At 47.9% G+C, this 19,744-nt stretch overlaps 1 long non-coding RNA gene across 1 annotated transcript; it reads left to right on the top strand.

The window, feature by feature from the left end:
• The first annotated feature begins 596 nt into the window (after window positions 1–596).
• LOC145715998 (uncharacterized) lies at window positions 597–16,545 on the top strand. The gene is made up of 6 exons (XR_014138337.1): window positions 597–2,516; window positions 2,874–10,184; window positions 11,055–11,160; window positions 11,510–11,600; window positions 12,973–13,024; window positions 14,709–16,545. It is a non-coding gene; the product is annotated as an uncharacterized LOC145715998 (long non-coding RNA).
• The last annotated feature ends 3,199 nt before the right edge of the window (window positions 16,546–19,744 follow it).

Here is a 19,744-nt window from a genome sequence, read left to right as displayed (position 1 = left end):
TTTGTCAAGATGTGGATTATTGATATAATGAGCATACCTTTGGCCACAGACTTGCATCTCAATCTACTCTCCCTGACTTTCATCTTCAACTTGACCTGTGCTCAGCCCAGCCTGGTTCTTGCCTCTCTTCCCTCCTCCTTACACGTTCCTCTTTCCACTATGCCTTGGCATGTTCACTAAGCTCCCCGTCGCCTGCTCCTGGTTTGACCCAGCGTTCACCTAAACCACAGCTGGGGGTCATCCCCACTGACCTACCTCTTGGGAAAGGTCACAGAAAAAGACAGGTGATATGATCCAGCCACAATCAGCAGCATAGTTTTATTTATTAATAGTTCAGTCAATTTATCATGGTAGAGATTGTTTCAAGTTTTGCAAAATGCTTTTGATCCCCCTTGACGTCTGTAAGATAGACCTAACTGTACGTGCTATTTCCATTTTAAAGCTCAAAAAAAACCAAGTCTAAAAGCAAGAAGAACCAAAACCAAAGCCAGTGGAATAGCAACAAATAAGATCTGGGTTTTCTAATTCCTAGTCCAGAGTTCGTTCTCTCTCTCTCTCTCTCTCTTTTTTTTCCTTTTTTTTTGTAACAGGAGCTTGCCAGAGCGAAACCAGGTAAAGGACACGGTGTGTTGTAGTGGGAAGCCACCCGAAATCAGACTGAATACCACCCATTCTCCCAAAGAAGGTCCAATCTCCAACTGTACCCTTGGACATGTGATGCAAGATTAAGGTTTGATTTCGGAGACCCAAATAAAGAGATGCAGAGGGTGATTTTGACATTTTCGAATATGTGCTAGAAGGCTTTGACATCTGTGACCTCAATAATTGGAAGGTTTCGCCACGCTGCGAGGGGGGTGGGGGGCCAGCAGGCAGCCCCTGTCAGATACCATGTCAGATTGATAAATGCCTTCTTTGGTGCTCTGTCAAAATGCTCATGCTAGCTGGGCGTGATCTCTCGCGCGCATGGAACACGGGCTGCACCATCTGCTCACTTTGGAAGTGTGATCTTGAGCCCATACTCCGTGCCCAAGCCAGGCCCGTGACTTGCCCCAACACGGAGAGGACTTGGGGGTTTGGAGAGACGCCAGGCTCCGATCTCGTGAGCGCAAACCTTGGCCTGCTTGAGGACTTCTGAGAATTGCTCTTATCTGGGGTGGTCGGGGTTCTGATAAATCACCAGCGTGTCCCCACCACACATTCAGGGATTGCTCAAGCTGTGGTTGAGTGCTAATGTTTTTATAATGTGCCGTCTTTGCGACAGATTGGGATCGGAAAGCAGGCTGTTCAATGCCCTTTCTTTCTCTTCAAACGAGGCTCTTTCAGAAATCCTCACTCTCATCCAGCCGGGGCGGTGTCTGTGTGGCAGAGCTGACAGTGACCGCAGCCCGGTATTCCATCAAGCCCCTCGCGCTCGCTGTCAGCCGCGGGGGTCCCCAGCTCCGTGTCAGGGGGAGGGGGGGATGAGGGGCTTGATTAATGTGTAAGCCCTTCAAGTACTCCGTCTTTGTGTCGAAGAAGCACCGGGGCATTACGGGGATGATGGGGCGGAATCCTTGACCGTAACTAGTTGAGGACTGCGGTCTGACCTGGGCTGAGGGCGATGGGCCTGGAAAGGCCCTAGGGCTCCAGGGACCCCCAGACCTGGCTCCCTAGGCCAGCTCTGCCATTTCCTTCTGGGCAACTCTGGGACTGTCACCAAATCACTGGGCCTTGTGTTTTCCCTCAGTGAAAAGGATTTTGTTTATTTGATTTGTGCAATAATGAACATAGTATGATTTTGCCTTTCCTGACGCTTGGCTCTTAACTTAATAAGTGCTGGTTTCCTTAAGTCCAGATGCCTTAAAAGCAGAGGGGTTCTAGTAGAATAGCCATTGTAAAGGAGGTTAGGAAGATAAAGCATCCTACTAGGGCACACAGATTTATCACATGCAGATCATTACGTGGGGACCATTTTCTTCTGACCCTCAAATCTGAACTTAGACAATTATTATTATTATCATTGTCATCATTATTAGTAGTATTAGGTCGTTATGGGGACAACAGAACACGACGATACCTGTGGGGACAACAGCATGGCTGGAATGACCGAGGACCTGAAATCCTCTTCTTAGGGGCCATCTGCCCACCTTCTGCACTGATGCAGGCGTCTTGGTTTTAGTATTCTTGGCTGAGAGGCACCCCGACTTAACACTTCCAATGCCAGAAACCTTACGATCTTGTCATGTAGCTGAAGACGTCTGTGAAGGACTCGGAACACTTTGAAGGCGGATTGCAGCTGTGGGCAAACTTTTTCTGTGAGGGTCCAGATAGTGACATGTGGGGCTTCACAGGCCCTCTGGTCTCCGTCACAACCGCTGAGTTCTGCTGCAGGCGCTTGCAAGCTGCTACAGACCATCTCTAAGCTGGTGGGCACCGCGGCCTTCCAATAAAACTCCGTTGACCACGTAGGACGGCAGGCTGGATTTGGTCCCCTGGCCACCGTTGACCTCTGGCTAAAATTGTGTGAAATGTAGGAGGTAGGTACACTCTCTGTTTGTCCCACCTGCAGCCGTGAGTATAAGAGAAAGGGAGGCAATCACTGTTTTCTCCAGCTCCTTAGCAGTTCGCTTCCCCCCTCAAATGCACGTCTTCTTTCAGACCCAAGTTGTGCTGTGTGCCCGTATGTTTCAGGTGATGAGACTCTGGCTTATTTTGGAAACCAAGAGTTATTAGTATGGTTCATTTTAAACAACCAAACAGAAATTAATTCAAAATACTGTGAAAGACAGGCCTCCTGTGTCTTGGGGATGAGAAGTATTGTGTTCTTATGCTAGAGAGAGGACCATATGGAGAGTGATATATATATATATATATTTTTTTTTTTTCTTTTCCAGACTAAGGAACGGTATTTATGTTTGTTTTCATGGCATCTGAAGAGATTTTGTGAAGCCTGAATAAGGTAAGGGTCACTCGGAGCCTTTCCTCCTGAGTGAGACTCTCTTGACCGCTGTCTGCGTCAGGCTGTGAGCAGATGTCGGACCGAATCTTTGACCCCAGTCACAGCTGCTGTTGTCCCTACGCGGTCTGCCCTGTGAGGGGACAGAGGTGGCCAGGCTGACTGCGGGACCTGTGGGCCCAGGGCCTCGTGGGTCTGATTTTGATCCCGGGTCTGCACACAGCACGTCCTTCCCTGCTCGCAATCGCCCTGCGTGTTCAGCAGCTCCTCAGGGAGAAGGGGTTGATAAGATGAAAGGGAAATGACAGTGTCTTCTTGCATCATCACACAGGTCTGCATGTAGTGGTCCTCAGCGGGCTGCTTCTGAGACTGGGCCCCTCATTTTCTCTGCAGGCTCCTGTGGCCAGGCCCCGGGCCACAGGGATCTGCCGGGTGCGGCTTCCTTGGCTCCCCCTCGCCTCGGCTGGGCTCGACTCAAGAGCCTGTTTTTGCCAGGGCACCACCCCGAGGGATACCCTGTGCTCTGTTTGGACGGCTGTCCACTTGCGGGGGTGGGGGGGCCTCGTTAGGGTGCGTGCTCCCTGCAGAAGGAGCCTCGTGGAGGGTGCTGACTTTCCCGTGGTAGCCCCTGCAACGGGGTCCATGGAACGACGTTCTGGCACGCTGAGGGGTGGCAGCTCTTTTCGCGGGAACAACACAATCTCTATCTCCTCGCAGTACGTGCTGTTTTGGACTGAGCCTGGTCTGTGGGTCTTTGTTCCAGGCGGAGTCTTTCTCTGAAGTAGTCCCAGCCCTCTTTGCAACTTCTGTGCTCAGACTCTCCCTTCCTGCCCACTCTTCAGAGCATCCAGTGGTTGTCCGAACCCCACTCACACCATAGGTCCCCCGCATGACATACCCTGCGTTGGAAACACACGGACGCACACAGAGATGGGGCAGGCGTGGCGGCCACCTCCCAGGCCCCACCAGAGAGCAGCAGACCTCCAAGCACTCTGAGTGTGATTCCTGCCAGCACGTAGTAAAGAAGGTTCGAGAAACAGTCTCACCTGGGGCCTCTCCGAGGCTGGGATTCCTTGGGTGTTTTTCCTTGACTGTCTTGCTGTCTTTCATCATTGCCAGCATGCTTTGGAAACAGGAAACTGAAAGGACGTGTGTGCGTGTCAGGGAAGTCGTGAGGAACGCGCTCTAGCGTGTTGACCTCACAGTTCCCGATGCGGAGCCAGATGAAGGCAGCGCACAGCTTCCTGGACAGGCCAGTGCTGAGGGGCACACGACCTGCCGCAGGAAACGCAGGCATCAGCCCTCGGGCCTTTGGTAGGGGATGTTGGAGCAGCATTGAGCATGTGCTCTGGAGCACGCTGTGTAGACAGAAGCCACTGTGTAGACGGAAGCTCTGAGCCCTGCGGGGAGGCTGCTTCTGTGGCAGCAGGGCTCCACGGTGCCAGCCCCTCCTGTGGCATCACGAGCTTGGGCAAGCCAAACACTCTGACCCTCCGTGTTCTCGTCTGCACCAAGGCTGTTACTATAAATACTATTTTCTCTACGTTACCTCCCAGAGCCATTTTTAGGATTAGATACAAGAGCGCTTCATCATCTGGAAAGTGCTTTCCGAGCGCAAGGCATTCTTATTACTGGTGACAGAGGGGATGGGTCTTAGGGGCTCCACGCATTTCTCACCGACTGTGCAGACACAGAGCAGAAGACAGTGATGAAAAAGTCTCTGCTCTGTTCCTGAGAAGCCCGGAGTCTCCCATCTGCGCGGGAACACTGAACAAATGCACAAAGGGCCGACTGGAGTTGCTTCGTGAATTCTGGATCCTCTTCTGCCTGTGTTGCACCCACCGTGGGAGGAAAGAGGCAAAAGAGCCCTGGGCACGGGAACTGGGTGTTGAAGTCAGATGTGTTTCAGGCCAAATACAGCATTCTCCATGTAGAGGCCAGGTGGCCTTGGGAATCCAACCCACCCTGAGGAGCCTGGCTTTGCTCAAAGGTCAGAGAAGAGTGAAGAGTCAAAGATCACTCTGGCAACATCCTTGTCAGGAAGGAGATGACAACATGAAAGCCTAATGATTTCCTAGACTACAGGAGGCATGATCACGCATGTCCACCATGGGGCAGGGGTAGGTAAGAATAAAACCCCCCCACAGAGGTGAGTACATCCAAGCTGTGATTTGACGTATGTGTATAAGTTCACCAAGTGCCAGACTGAGCATTAGGATGTGCATGGCGGGTGTAGGGCCCATGATGAGTGGGGCATGGGGAAGGGGGCACACGGAAGACTCCCCAAGGCCAGGTTACGGGTCCCTCACTCTGAGGTCCCGAATCCCTTTGACTCGACTCTCCTGGCATTCTTGCAGAAAGAGATCTGACCATTTGGGGTGCTTTTTTATCAGTTTTATGTTAAGTGTGTATTTTAACTCCCCTTTTCCGCTCTTTGAGCTTCCTACCCGGAGGAACTTTTCAAGGGGACAGAAATGACCAGTGTTTGAATCCTGGCTTCGACGGGTCCTTAGTACTTTCAAAGGAAATGTGGTTTTTGTGAGAAATAGCAACAGAAGATGAGCCAGGCCCGGTCTGGAAAGAGGAGTCCAGCCCAGGTGCTGTGCTTGAGTGTGAGGGCTGTGAAGGGGGAGAAAGAGTAGTGGTGTGTGAGTGCACGTGTGTGTGTGTGAGTGTGTATGATGTGTGAGTGCTGGTGTGAATGTGCACACGTGTGAATGTGCATGAGTGTGCATGTGAATGTGTGTGTGTGCACGCATGTGTGCATGGCATGTATGTGCTGGGGGCATGTGAGTGTGTGTGCTTGTGCATGTGTGTGAGTGTGTGTGCTTGTGCATGCGTGCATGGGTGTGTGTGCTGTGGGCTTCTGTGCATGCATGCATGTGTGCCATGGGGATGTGAGTGTGTATGTGTCTGGGTGCGTGTGTGTGCATGCGTGTGTGTGCCTGTGCGTGTGTGTGAGTGTGTGTGCTTGTGCATGGGTGTGTGTGCTGTGGGCATGTGTGCATGCTTGTGTGCGTGCACATGGGGGTGTGCTCTCTGTGCACGTGCATGAGTGTGTTGTGGGCATGTGAGTGCGTGTGCATGTGTGTATGTGCTGTGGGTGTGCATGCGTGTGTGCGTGTGTGTGTGGAGGGGTGCTGTGGGCACGTGTGAGTGTCGAAGGCAGGAGGAGCCCGGGGCAGGGAGGCAGGTCCCAGCCCTGGGAGTGTGCTGACTGATGCTCCCGGCGCAGAGGCCCTGCTGGAGGAGCTGTTGGTGCTGCTTCCTGGGGGCATCTTGCGCAGCCCTGCAGAGACCGGTGTGGCGGCCAGCCTGCAGGAGGGCTTTGCTGGACTCATCTGCTCTGGGCTGGCGCAGGCGCCCCTGCCGCGTCCTTAGGGGACAGATCCCATTAGCTCTGATGAACTCTCCAAGCCAATGTTGGAAAAATGATGCTTTCAGTATTTGGAATGAGGCTAGAACACATGCCCATCCTTCTTCCCCCATTGCGCTGTGGGGGAGGCGGGGTTGGGGGAGCGGGGACGGGAGGTGCAGGTGTGCTCTTGGGGAGCTGCCAGGTCAGATGGGCGCCAGAGGCTTTGCATGAACATTTGTTAGGCTGGAGAAAGTTCTTCACAGAAACAGCCAAACAGACACTTGAGTGTTAGTCACTTCATAGTAAAATCCAAAGGGGTGAGCAGAAATTACCAAGTTTTTTTCCCACTGGGGAAGAAGTTAATATTATTTAGGTGAAATGTGAAATAGCCTCATTTGGGCTCTTTTGTCAGGGGTCAGGGAGGCTGGATGCCAGTACATACTCCCAGGAGATTGGTTTCCTAGAGTCACGTTGACCTGATCCGATGGCTGTTTATTGAGAGAGAAATCTATTATTGTGCGTGTTGTAGACAACAACCAGAGAAGCAGTGAGGTTGGAGGGAGGAAGGATTTTGGGTACATGTGTGCTGATCCTTCCATGTGCCAGAGCCCACCTGCCTACTGACTCAGAGCCAGCCTCCTACCACCATGCCCAGCCCTGCAGAGTCTCCTTATTTCCATATCACAGATGCGGAAATGAAGATTCAGAGAGGGGAAGGAACTTGCCTGAGGTCAGAAGTGATGGAAAATTCAGGTTTGGGACAGATGTCCAGCTAGCTCCAAGTCTTATACTTTCCCCAGTGCATAACATTGCCTCATTGAAAACCAATATTTAGCGAGGCGTGTGTGTGCATTTCCCAGTGTTCCTCCCACACCCTCCCATGAATGCCTCCAGAAAATGGAAGAGCAAGATCTCATTCATTCTTCGAAATGATGCATTCCACACAGGTAGGTGAAGATTTACCTTTATAGGATCTAGTCATCAAACAAGAAGACGACCCTAATATCACTTTTTGGGAATGGTTTATATCCGCCCACACATCTGTGCCCTCATTCATTCATTCATTCATTCATTTTGTATTCCTTTACAGACATGCTAGTTATGTACAGTGAATGTATACAATGAAGGAAGAAATGAGAAAGCAAAGTCATAAAGCAAAGGGATTAGTGCTATGGTGGTAAAATGTAATACAGAGTTTTCTCGACAGAAACATTATTTTGCTGGGCTCCGATGTCTACTGTCACATACTTGTGCTTGCTGTGGTTTTAGATCATTGGTGGTCGCACCTCTTATTTGTCATTTTCCAGTTCATTCCTTTGCACTCCTTAGGACCTCTCTTTGCCCATCTTTGAAATGAGGTGGTTGACCTGACTCTGACCCGGACAGCACACTCTCAAGGCAAAGGATTTTTCAGTTTTATCGCTCTTCCGCAGCGCCCTGCATTAGGATGCTGCTGAGGGCAGATTACCAGTGGGTATTAAAAAAACACATGTACTAGGAATTACACAGATATTTCTTGCACAGATTGATAAACCTATTTTAAGCTGACCCATACTGAAGTCAAACTGCAGACACTCAGCTACCATCTTTGTTCTTGATTCCATATAGTTTGGCCTAGAATCATTTCACACTAGAAAGTGAGCCATACCAGGGACCAGTTATCCTTGTTAATACCATGTAGACAAGTTCTACGGCAGAGTTCTGCTCTAGCAATCCAAGTAAAATGACATAAGAGAACATTATTTTTAGCTAGCATGGATTGTGAGAAGATCTTCCCCAAAGGAGCAGAAAGTCTCTTTAAATTTTTGGGATACAATCATTCACTTGCTAGAACCCGTGGGTCAGATGTAAGTTGGGCCAGAATCCATTTTATTTCTTCTGTGTCTTGCTGTACATCACACACACGTTTAAATCACAGAAGTCACATACAGATAAGAGTTTTAACATTTTGGCAAAGAGAATTGCTATTCTGGATGGAGTTGTGGAGAGGTTGTGTTTTCTTCTAATACAGAAGATTTATCATTTAATTTGAGTTACAGGGCGAGAAAGGCCAGAATTGCACAATAGAAGGGCATCCTTATTACAGAAGACATCATTTCAAGCACAGAAGTGTAAAGTACTACCTTCCTAGAAGTGAAGATACACCGAATGGTCGATATCATCTGCCAATGCCATTAGCTGCCCTTTTTTTTCAACAAAGAGAAAAACACCTGGTTTCAAAGAAGAGTAACACCCATAAACCAAAGCATTCATAACTTGTGAAATCATATCTAAAGGCTACACTTTACTAATTACCTAAAGTCAGAGATTCCAGATGAATTTATTAAGGCTTTTACTTTCCAATTGTGTATAAAGATTAAAAGAAAAACATACATTTTAAAGGAAGTTACTGGAGCATCTTTGCTTGACTTGGAAAGGCAATAGTCCAATAATGCTTCTGTGACTCTTAGCCCCTCACCCAACTTCCAGCCTATTTATAAAAGAAGATAGCAAAATCTTAGTAGTGAAAATTTCTAGGAAGAAAACACAAAAGGGGATACATATGTCTCTTGGTGTTTGGAGGGCAGAGACTAAAGTGTCAGAAGCAAGCACTGGTTTCTAGACTAGAAACGTCTAGAAGAATAAAGCTAGCTGGCTCTGCCCTGATGGCAGAGCAGAGCAGTTGGAAGGCTTGCATGACAGCACACTGATTTTTCAGGATTTGGTAGACAGATTTATGAAGTATTTTCCTTGGACCAGAATGATTCCCCCAGAAATTAGCCAGACTTGGGACATTCTGAACATTCTCCACTCCAAAGATCTGTCCACCAGGGCAAAGTGACTGCAGCATGAATGGTTTACCCCAAACAGGCTCTAAGGAAGAGTTGGAGGGGGTCAGATGAAGAATGCGTTGCCTGTACGGGGTAAAGTTTATGTGGAGGATCACTGAGCATCCCCAGAACCCACAGCTGTGCTCCCTGGGAGGAGCCAACATCGGGGGATCTGGCTCATAGAAGGAACCCATGACAGATGCAGTGGGAGAAGTCAGGGCTCTACTGTATGCACTTCCCCCATAATCCTGTATAACGTATTATACGTATAATATATATAAGGGAATTCTCTCTCTCTCCTTGTTGTGTTCCTTCTGCTAACTTTACATCTGTTGAAAAAGTAGAAGTCATCTTATCTCTGAAATTTTGATACTTATGTCTTTTTATAATAAAAATAGTAAATATGTTTCTTAATTGGTTAATCTGACCCGAATTTATGAATTATAATGGTGAGAAAAAAAAACACAAAACTTTCTTTATCTAGAGCCTACTGTGTGCCCGGCACATGCTATTTTCTCCTCTCTCCCTCATGTCAGTGCTTCAAGGAGGACCCTCATCCCTATTCACCTACGATAAAGCTGAGAGAACCAGAGAGATACAGGGGTTTTCCTATGATTACAAAGGGGAAGAGTGAAGCTGCCATTTCAGTATTTCTTTTTTTGTAGTGTGATTTTTTTAAATAATTTTTTTTATTATGTTCTGTGTTTCTTACTTCAAAACTCCATGCTCTATACCATGTGTTGCAAATTATAAGCCAAAATGGACCCCTAGCCAATGTCTGGCACAAGGTGTCACTTACCATATATTTATCAAATGAATGAATAAATACAAGAATGAATGAATTTTTGTCAGGTGAGCTATGCTCTCTAATTGCTTATTGGGATAAATGATGTTACTGTTAGAGTGAATGATGAAATGTCATCAGCATCAGCTAAGAGAACCAAAGAAACAGAACACAATCTCACATCGGCGAGCTAGATGGGTGGAGATCTGAGACCCAGAGGAGGAAGGAAGTCGGAACGTCCCACCGAAGTAGAAACCATTTTCATCACTTCTTTTCTGATCTGTGCCCAGGTGTCAGGTAATTAATGGTCTCCAAGCAGCCATCCAGGTGCCCCCAGAGGCACACTATTTAAGGGGACCTCACATCAAATTCTTTTGTGGGAGGAAGAAAGAAATCTCCCTCGTTGGTTTTGTTTTTGATTTCCCCCCCCAACTCTCTTTTCTTTCTTGATTCAACATTATTTTGTGTAACCAAAGGCCGTGTGCTGGGCTCAGGCTGCTGAGATGGAAAAGTCAAGATCTCCACCCCCAGAAGCTCACGCAGACAGAGCAAAGAAATCCTAAGTGCATATTCCAGGCTTTTGCATATTGGCACTTCTCAAGGCAGAGCCCAGGGGGACACGCCGCCTTTGCCTTTGTGTTAGCGACACTCCCTCCCTGGCGCGCTCTTTCTTTGTTTTTGGCTCCAAGTAGATGCACGTCTGTGTGTGTGTTTTAAGGTGCAGTGAACTGCACAGTGAAGTTCTTTTTCTCTGCTGATTTTGTAGGTGTAATATCTCAGCCCACACAGCCCACCTGCTCCAATCTCTGTTTCATCTTTAACAACTGGTGTTTTTAACAGTGGTGCTGACTCTGGATTAGTTACTGAAGCATGAAGCAACCAGATAGATAGATAGATGTGAGTCACCGGGCCTGTCGAGGGGAGCTCAGAGCCAGCTGTCCAAGTGGCGGCTCCAGGCCCCCTGCCCCGGAGAAGAGAGAAGGCTGTGGACTCCGGTGTGGCTGCTAGTGGGAGACAAGTAAACGCGGGACGATGGTGGGACCAGGGGTGCTCAAGGAAGGGGTATTATGAGGGGAAAACCTCTGCGTGCAGGTGTGTGGTTAACATTTCGTTTTCACTTTGTGCATGTTTTCACGGGAAATTTCACATTTTTTTTTCCCCCACAAGAGAAGTGACCTGATGGGACAACGACGCATTCCCTGGCTTCTGTGGGACCCCCAAGGACACTGTGGGCAGCTCTGAGGCCCGAGGGGGGCCCTCGTGAGCCCGGCAGGTGGGAGCTGATTGATAGCTTAGTATTTTACCCAGATCGAATCTTGTGAGAATCCCCATGCAGGGGCCGTGCTGTAGACTGCAGAAGCCCATGTAGACTGCCATGCCCCCCCGCCCCCCGCACGTCACAGAGCCCTCATCTCTTCCTCTCCGGATTCATGTCACAGGCTAGTAGACAGCCAAACGTGCTGTGCTAACATTAGTGTTGTTTAGAGAGATTGTGTCTCCTTCTCTCTGTGGACTTAACGGTAAATTCGCATTAACCCTGCCATTAAAACCCCGCATACTCATGTGACACCTTCTGCCATGGTAACCTGCACTATTCTAGAGAGTCACCCTCTGTCATCCAGGGTCCTGGAGTGAAACCAGTGATGATGGAGAGCCAGTCCCCACAGAGGCAGGACAGACAATCAGTGGGAAGGACGCATGCACGTCGGTAATGTAAGCCGATCCTGACTGACGCCATCACCTCGTCAGCCTGGGCCCACCCCCCACGATAGCTTCGGAAATACCGGTCACTTGTGTTCTTGCCTCTCTTGCAACCAAGCGTGGGCACGCCATTCAGCCCAGTCACATCCAGTGGGGTTTCCTACCATGGTCTTCCCGCAACAGTCTTCACTGCGGTCTGCTGGTGCTGCCTCCCGCTAACGGATAAATGATTCTGCAAAGCTCAGTCATGTCGTCTGCAATCAAAGTTCCCTGTTCCCCAGGTTAGTTCAGGAATACATTTTAGAATGTTTTAGATATTTCAAATATTTAGAGCAGCAGTTGGTAAACTATGGTCACAGCGCCTTATCTTTGTTAATAAGGTTTCAAGAGAATGCGGCTCGCCCATTCCTTCACTTAGTGACTATGGCCGATTTCATGTAGTTGTGACGGCCCACAAAGCCAAACGTATTTACTACCTCCCCCTTCACAGAAAATATTTGCTAGAAGAATAGTTAAAATCTTCCAGATATGTTGACCTTCTTGGCCAGAATTTCAGGAAGCATTAAATCCAGAGGGTCCAAGGTTATGTCTCCAGAACAGCGGTTAAAATGAAGCTACTCTATATGCTAAGAAAAGTGCGGTCTCCAGGCCCTAGCAGCAGCTAGGTTACTTTGAATCTGGAAGGTCAGTACCTGCACCCTTCATCCCAAGGCCTGAGTTTCAGTGTGTCTGTAATCCCTTTCTAGCTGGGACCAGGATCACACTGACCTCTTGTGCGAGATGCAGAGCTTGAAAGCTCTGGACGGTTCCTTTTGCCTGGGACCCTCTTTTCCTCCTTTTTGCCTGACTCCATCAGGTCTGGCTCAGGGGTCACACCCCAGGGAGGATCCCCTGAGTCCCAGATAAAGCGAGGTCTCCTGCTTACTCCTCATTCACATCCTTCATGTCCCCGTGGGTCACCCTGTGTCACTGGTAACTTCTCCCTTCCTGCCTTAGCTTCTGGCTCCACAAAACCAGAACCTGTCTGCCACCTGAGGACCTGGCTCAGGGCCTAATACAGAAAAGGTGCCAGCAAGTACTTTGGCACTGGTGAACATCAGCTAGAGTCCTAAAGGCTGGGGCTACAAAATGCAGCTCATTATGAAGTCTCAGGAATGCTAGTCCACAAAACTCAGGGGACATGAGTATGTAATTTACTTAATTTCTCTAGAACCAGACTCAAGCTTATGAGCAACGGCATTTATGGACTCCGTTGCTGCTTATAAGGGGACACTTAACTCATCAACCCAGAACCCCAGACCCCAGTGCAGAACTCACTTCCTTCCCCTTTGGAAACTATTCAAACTGTAGATCCTTGCTTTCTTCTTTTTTTTTCCTTTAAGAGGCTCTGGATGAGGGCTGTTGACCAAGCTCATGGGCGGCCTAGCTGCACTTAGGTAATCTTACACACCAGCTTCTGTTTTTCTTTTCTTTTTTTGGGATTTTTTTTTTTTATTCTTATGTTAATCCCCATACACTAGCTTCTGTTTTTCTTTTCTTTTTTTTTTTGGGGATTTTTTTTTTTTTATTCTTATGTTAATCCCCACACACTAGCTTCTGTTTTTCTGTAGAGTTGGCTGGCTCCTCATTACACTGTCCCCACTCTCACCCTTGAATATGCCATGATCCCTAGGTTGTGCAGCTTTCTTCTAGGGACCATTGCTTCTTGAGACTACGGGCCAGCTCTCAGGCACTACTAGGCAGAAGGTGGGTGTGAGTGGATGTCCTACATGGCATGATTTGTGTGGGTTCTGAGAGGCTGCTGTCAATCACATTGTCTGACTCTGTTATTTACATGTCACGGTGGGTGAAGATGGGACTTTCTATGAGAAGAGAAGTCTCTTGGGGAACACCTTGGAAAGCTATCCAGTGCCCTTCCGTTGTGGCATTTCCAAGTTATCTAGGGATTCCATTTGTCCTGCTCTTATGGCCCCTCCAGGCCTTGGGCGGAGGGGGCAGGTTAGGGACGTGAGTGCTGTCAGAGACTCATGGCCTTTCAGCTGCGTATTCTCTGCTCTTCCTTGCTCCCACTGGGAGGTTGGCTGTTGAGCAACCTCTCCAGAGGTGGCACAGCTTCCTGTCATACCAGCCTGCGCTGTTATAGAGAATAGCCCGGTGTGGACCTATGCCCATGTCCCCAGGTTGTGATTATACCCTAGAGGAAGAATTTTCTCTTTCAGGCACCTGGCTCTTAGTATAACAGGGTTAGACTTTTGCAGTTATGGTCTCTACAATGAGATCCAAGAGCCCGTTCTGGAATATTGATGTGCAATGACATTCCTGTTGTAATAATCCCAGTCCTCCCTGAGGCATAGTAGGTATTAATTTATAGGAAGAAGAGGGTCCAGACCCTGTCCTCTAAAATCCTACAGACTAGTGGAGGTAAGAGATCCATTAACAGATACCTCCAACATCAGGAGGAACCTCTAATGAAGAGATGTGTGCATTGCATCCTATGATTGAGGCAGAGAGGCCTCTACACCTGCCCTACCTCAAAGTCATATATGATTTTCTTCTACTCTATTTGGACACCCATATTTCCTTAGCATCCCTCAATTGCAATACTTTCTCCCCAGTTTATTACTACTTTGGAAGACAGATACTTGTGAAGTGCTTCTGCTTGGCCAAGATTGGTGCTGAGTAAAATGGAAGGTGAATCTAACCTCAAAAAGGGGCCGCAAAAAAACAAGGGTGAAGACACAGCAGGAAGAAAGGGTCTCAACAGCTGAGGGTTCATTTCCAAGTGAACGGGACAAATACTCACCCATGGAACACCCAGGGATAGAGTAGCTAACTAAGAGAGGGAGTTCTCTGGACATCCCTGTGGAGGGAGACCTGTTGTTTCCAAACACTGACCTTATTCTGCCAAAACAGCACTGACCCACTCTTCACTGGGAGCTGGGGTCCCCAAGATGCATCCCTAGATTGAGCCAAGAGCTCGCTCCTGGCTTCTTTGTTACTGTTCACCTGAGCTGGATCCTTCTCCCCACAGCACCTACTGCTTGCTAACTGGTATCCATCCCACTGTGGGCTTCGAGGCTTTGGTGAGTTCGGTTTTGTTTTCCTGTCTTTTCCTCCCAGGCCATGAAAGATCTCCTTCCTGAGCTCGATGCTGCTTGACCGCCTACCTGTGCTTGGCTCCTCCTGGCTCAGCTTTTGGACCCGCAGCCATGAATCTGTCTCTAAACAGAATCAGTAGCTAAAACCCAGCCTCCCAGGTCTGTCTGTGCTTGAAGCCCAGGAAGGAATGTTCTGAAGCCAGGATGGTGTTGACGAGTGGGGTTTGGCCTGGAAGAAAGAATACCGACCCGCGGGTCAGCAAGTTATTGGCACCTCCTCTGCTCTTCAGTTGCTGTCCGAAGGGAGGTCTCAGCACGAGGCCACGCTGTCTACCTTCTCAGGGTGCCCTAGGCTCAGACACACGTATGTGGCACTGTCCCTCAGGGGCCCCGCAATGGAGTCGTCAACACAGACTGTGACTACTGAGAAGGGTGTTGAATCAAACACCTTCCTTCCCCCTCCCTCGATGCAGAGTGGGAGATTGGAACATTCGCAGGGGTCCATTCTGCAGGTGGAAAAGCGTAGGTGAAGGCGGATGAGACGACCTATCCAGGACAAAAAGCCATGCTGATTTCAAACCGGGCCTCATGTTATCACTTGAGAAACATTAAAAATGCCGCCTCTAGGGTCCCCACCCCATAGACCCTGATCTAATTGGTCTGGGGTGCTACTGGGGTACTGAGCATTTGAAAAGTTGCCCAGGTGATTCTCATGGGCAGTCAGAGCCGAGAACCCCTGGGTCAGGTAGTGGTCAACCGAGAAATTAACCACAGGTGTCCCACCCCAAGGTCCAGCATGAGCAGTTACTTTTGAAGAGGAGGGACCTGGATTTTTTGCGTGTCACAGTGGCATGGAAAGCTGGGGCGAGTCATAAGGCCCTGTGCCCACCCCTCGGTAACTCTCAACATTTTGTCTATGGTTTTTAACCATGATTTTTTTAGCTCCCTCCACTGCTCAACCTTCATTCTTTAACTGCCAACTCTGGGGAGTAATAATCCACAGTTTCAATAGCCTCTGGAGAAATTGCAGGGCTTTTGCCACAGGGCAGAAAACTCAGGGGTTTGTCAACAAAAGAAAAATAAAAAGCAAGCTTTCAGCTACCAAACAGAAAACTTTCACAGATTCCTAAGGTCATTCTGGCAGAACTTTTATTTCAATCCCCGACACCCTACGGTTGGTGTGAGAACAGAGTCCGTAATAAACACACACTAGCCAGACTGGTCAGCCGTCACTCGCGGGCCCACAGCTCTCCTCGCTTCGGCCCCACAGTCTGGCAGACGCCAACAGGACGCATAAACAAGCCCTTGAAGACGCCGCAGCCAGCCCTTTATGATCGGAGCTGCTGTTAACCCTTCCCAGCAGGACCTCAATGTGCTAGGAGAGGTAAAAAAAAATTTTTTTCAAAAACCCCAAAAAACAGTAATGGGTGACGATCAAGGTGTAGCTCATAAAGTCAGATAGAAGGTTTTTCTAGAAGGATTTAATCCTCTCAAAGGAGTAATACCCGGTGAGAGCTACAGGCTTCCTTTGCAATCAGATCTGCCTGTGATTTGTCAAATATCGTGGCAACTTGGCAACTTTTTAAGAATTTTTTGCAGTTTTTTCCACCTTCTCTGTTGGTTAGAAATACAAGTCTGTCTCCTGGGTGACATTAAGGTGTTTCTAAAACATCACGAGCTGCAATGACTTCATTTTATCACATCTTTTTTTTTTTTCTTTTGAAAGGCACATGTATACAGCAGATTCTGTCCGTATGAAATTTGCGTGAACGTATCTGGATTTAGTTGTGCCACGATGGCTACCACGCTCTTACCCCCACGTAGCTTAATTGTGATAATAATATCAGACTATTTCCTCACTGAGAGTTTACTGTGTCTTTCTTTATAATATGTTCCCCAGTTTCCCCCCACACATCAGGGTGAATTCCTTCCTCTTCTGTATTCTGAGAGCTGTTTGTTCTCATCCCGAGGAGAGCATTTCCTGTCTTGCATTCTTATGGTCTACATTTTACATTTTTGTGGGTCTGCCAGTTTGTGAGTTCCTTGAAGGCACATGCTCTGGCTTTTAAAACACTTCACCCAGATAATCCCGATGATCAGGAAAGGCTTGTTGTGCTGAGCCGGGTGGCTGAATTCCTTCCACCCTTTCTATAGCACGGCTGATGCCGGCCACACTTTCCTGGAGGCTCTCCGAGGATGCTTCCTTGCAACAGGGTGAAGGTCATGCTCTGTGACAGGGAGCCCCATGCTGCCCGGCACCTGGGGTATTAGTTTCCTGGGGCTGCCCTAACAAAGCACCCCAGAACCTCACTGTTCTGGAGGCGGCAGGTCTGACTGGGGCTTAGACAGGGGGCGTTCGCTAGGCTGGTGCAGAAGCCTCCCTTCCAGCCTCTCGCCTTGGTTCCCAGGGGCTGTCTTCATGTCCACATGGCGTTCTCACTGAGTCCTGTCTGTCTCCAAACTTCCCCGTTATAAGGACCCCAGTTGTACTGGATTAGAGCCCACCCTAATGACCTCGGGTTACGTGATGACCTCTGGAAAGACCCTATCCTCGAAGAAGGTCACATTCTGAGGGACAGGGGTTAGGACACAATTCAACCTGTAATGCCTGTCTTCCGTCCTGTCGGCGACCACTCCCTGCTCGTCATTGCTGCTGGGCAGAACCACAGTTTCCGTGCCTACTTGCTCTCCTGTGGCTGTTTATACTGCCTGGGATGTTCAGCTTTTCTTAAGGTGAGCTCAAGACTCCATTCCAGGTCTCCCGCCATGGGAGGCCCTCCAGGCCCTCCCGTCCCCATGCAGGCAGCGTGAAGCCCTCTTGCCTAGTTCGGCCATTGTCTCTCGTATTGCTGGCCACCAGGCTGTGAACAGTATTAACATCTCTTTAAGCCTTTGCCTGTGAATCCCCCAAGGGTGGGAAAGGGTCTTTCTCTGCTAACTCCAGCACAAAGCACAGTTCCTAGCTAATGTTTGTTAGGTGAATACATGACACAGGGATTGTAAATAGGTTTCTTCTCCCTTGTTAATCCCATCAGGGTGATGACAGAAGAGATGTGTAGGGAGCGACTGAGGGTATCTGGGCCCATCTGGAAACCATGCCATGTGCAATTAGCAGCGTCTCCTGTGGGTCCAGCTGGGGTGTTCAGGGCCTTCCTTCGTGTATTTGCCAACTCATGCTGAAGGGTTGCAGGGAATTTAATTTAACTTGAAATATTAGAGAGAAGAAAACAAATTCCTGGGTTTTGAACCGGAACGTAAAGGATTCCTGACAAAGCTATCATGGCTTTTTGGAGAATGGCTCCAAAGAAATAAGAGGAAAGCTTATAAAGTTCCCAGGTGAGGAGCACCCAGAACAGGGGCCAGGCAGTCATTGCATGGGATAGAAATGGATGAATGGATGGAGCCAACGTTTTGGGAAAGTAAGTGCAGAAAGAATTCCTTGAGGACATAGGATTCCATAACATAGAAGCCAACTCCAAATTACAGTTGGTAGGTTATCAAGCAGTCTACATTTCTACTAACCAGGGCAAGGAAAACATAGTACCATCCCCAAATCCTTCAGTTATTTGTCAGAGCCTTCCAGTGTATAGTTTCCATATGACGGGAAAGAAAATAATACCCCAAAGAGGAAAATACAATTAAATAAAATATAGCTGACAACTCAGTTTCCATATGCAAATGCACATGAACAGTGTATTCATCTGTATGTAATGAGTTTAAGTTTTTGAAAAATGAAGAACTAAATTAGGGCATGTAATGTCTGCCTCAGAATGGAGATACATGAGTTTTAGATGTGGCTCTGAGAACAAGATAAATTTGTGTTAGTCTGTATTTTAATTAGTTGCCATGCAAACACCTTTGCACACAAAGTTGTCCAGTATTTGTTTTATACCCGAAAAAATAGCTGGGCCAATCTAATATCAAATCTAGCCATGTAAGAATAAGAATGAATTAAAGAAACAGCCAGCGCTTCATAGACACATAAAATTCCTGGTTTAGAAACTACTCCACACACAGTTTTTAAACATTTGATGAAAAATAACTTAAACCATTTCAGTGGAGTAACAGAACAGATCCTTCAAGTACCTGCAGCGTTTAATAGGGTTCCCAGAGTTGTCACTGGGGAGAATACCAGAGAGGAGGCTGTTGCTCTAGTCCAGATAGAAGGCCTGAACCAGGTTGGTGACTATTCTTTTGGGATCACAGACCTCCTTTACAGAGCTAAAGAAAGCTATTCCCAAAATACGCTCAGATAGGAATGTTCACACACATGTACATGCAGGTCACACATACAATCTTGCACACAGTTTCACAGGGTTCGGAGTTGAAATTTAATAATTTGTGTTGAATTCTTTCTGGTTGTTGAATTCTTTCTGGTTGAAATTTTGTTGTGTTGAAATTTAATAATCGAGTTTTCTTGTCTGGTAGCTCTTCAGAGGGAAGCAGGCTATCGTGCAAGGGTATGTCCTGTCAGTGAGTGGCTATTCGTGGGCTACAACCCCTAGGGGACATGGCCATAGTGTCCCCATGTGGATCAGGTGACCCCACCCTTCTGTCAGGGGCAGTCAGGCAGAATCAATCAAAGAGGATACCCAACACAGATTTCTTTCTTTCTCTGTCAAGATAAGTGACAAAATGATTGCATCATACCTGCTGAGTGCTGGAATTTTCGGAGAAAGCAGAGTCAATGCCATGGCAGCTCAAAGACACATATATGCAATTACTCTGGAAAACGAGGACGGAGAGCCCCAGGGAGAGACTCAGACCCAGAAAAAGGAGGTAACGATGACAGAGGACACCCATGAAAGGTCATATGGTGGTGTCATCCTAGAGCAAGACAGCTGCATGGACAATAGTGTTCCGTGGGATTCTACTGATACTGCATGGCGGTTCTCTTTCCTTTACCTTTAATTTAAGTTAGCTTGAGTTTGTATTTATTTCTTTTGGTAAGTATCTCTGAGACAAATATAAATAATATGCAAAATAAAAATTAAAAACACCCAACGTATTGCTTGCTAGAATCTCTGCAAGAAAGAAAAATAGTGTGAGATTCTGACA

The sequence above is a fragment of the Leptonychotes weddellii genome, chromosome 10 (assembly GCF_054177405.1).
Source record: "Leptonychotes weddellii isolate Sample4059 chromosome 10, ASM5417740v2, whole genome shotgun sequence".
NCBI lineage: Eukaryota > Metazoa > Chordata > Mammalia > Carnivora > Phocidae > Leptonychotes > Leptonychotes weddellii.
Note: the sequence above shows the minus strand (reverse complement) of the source record. Positions and strands in the feature narration are given on the sequence as shown.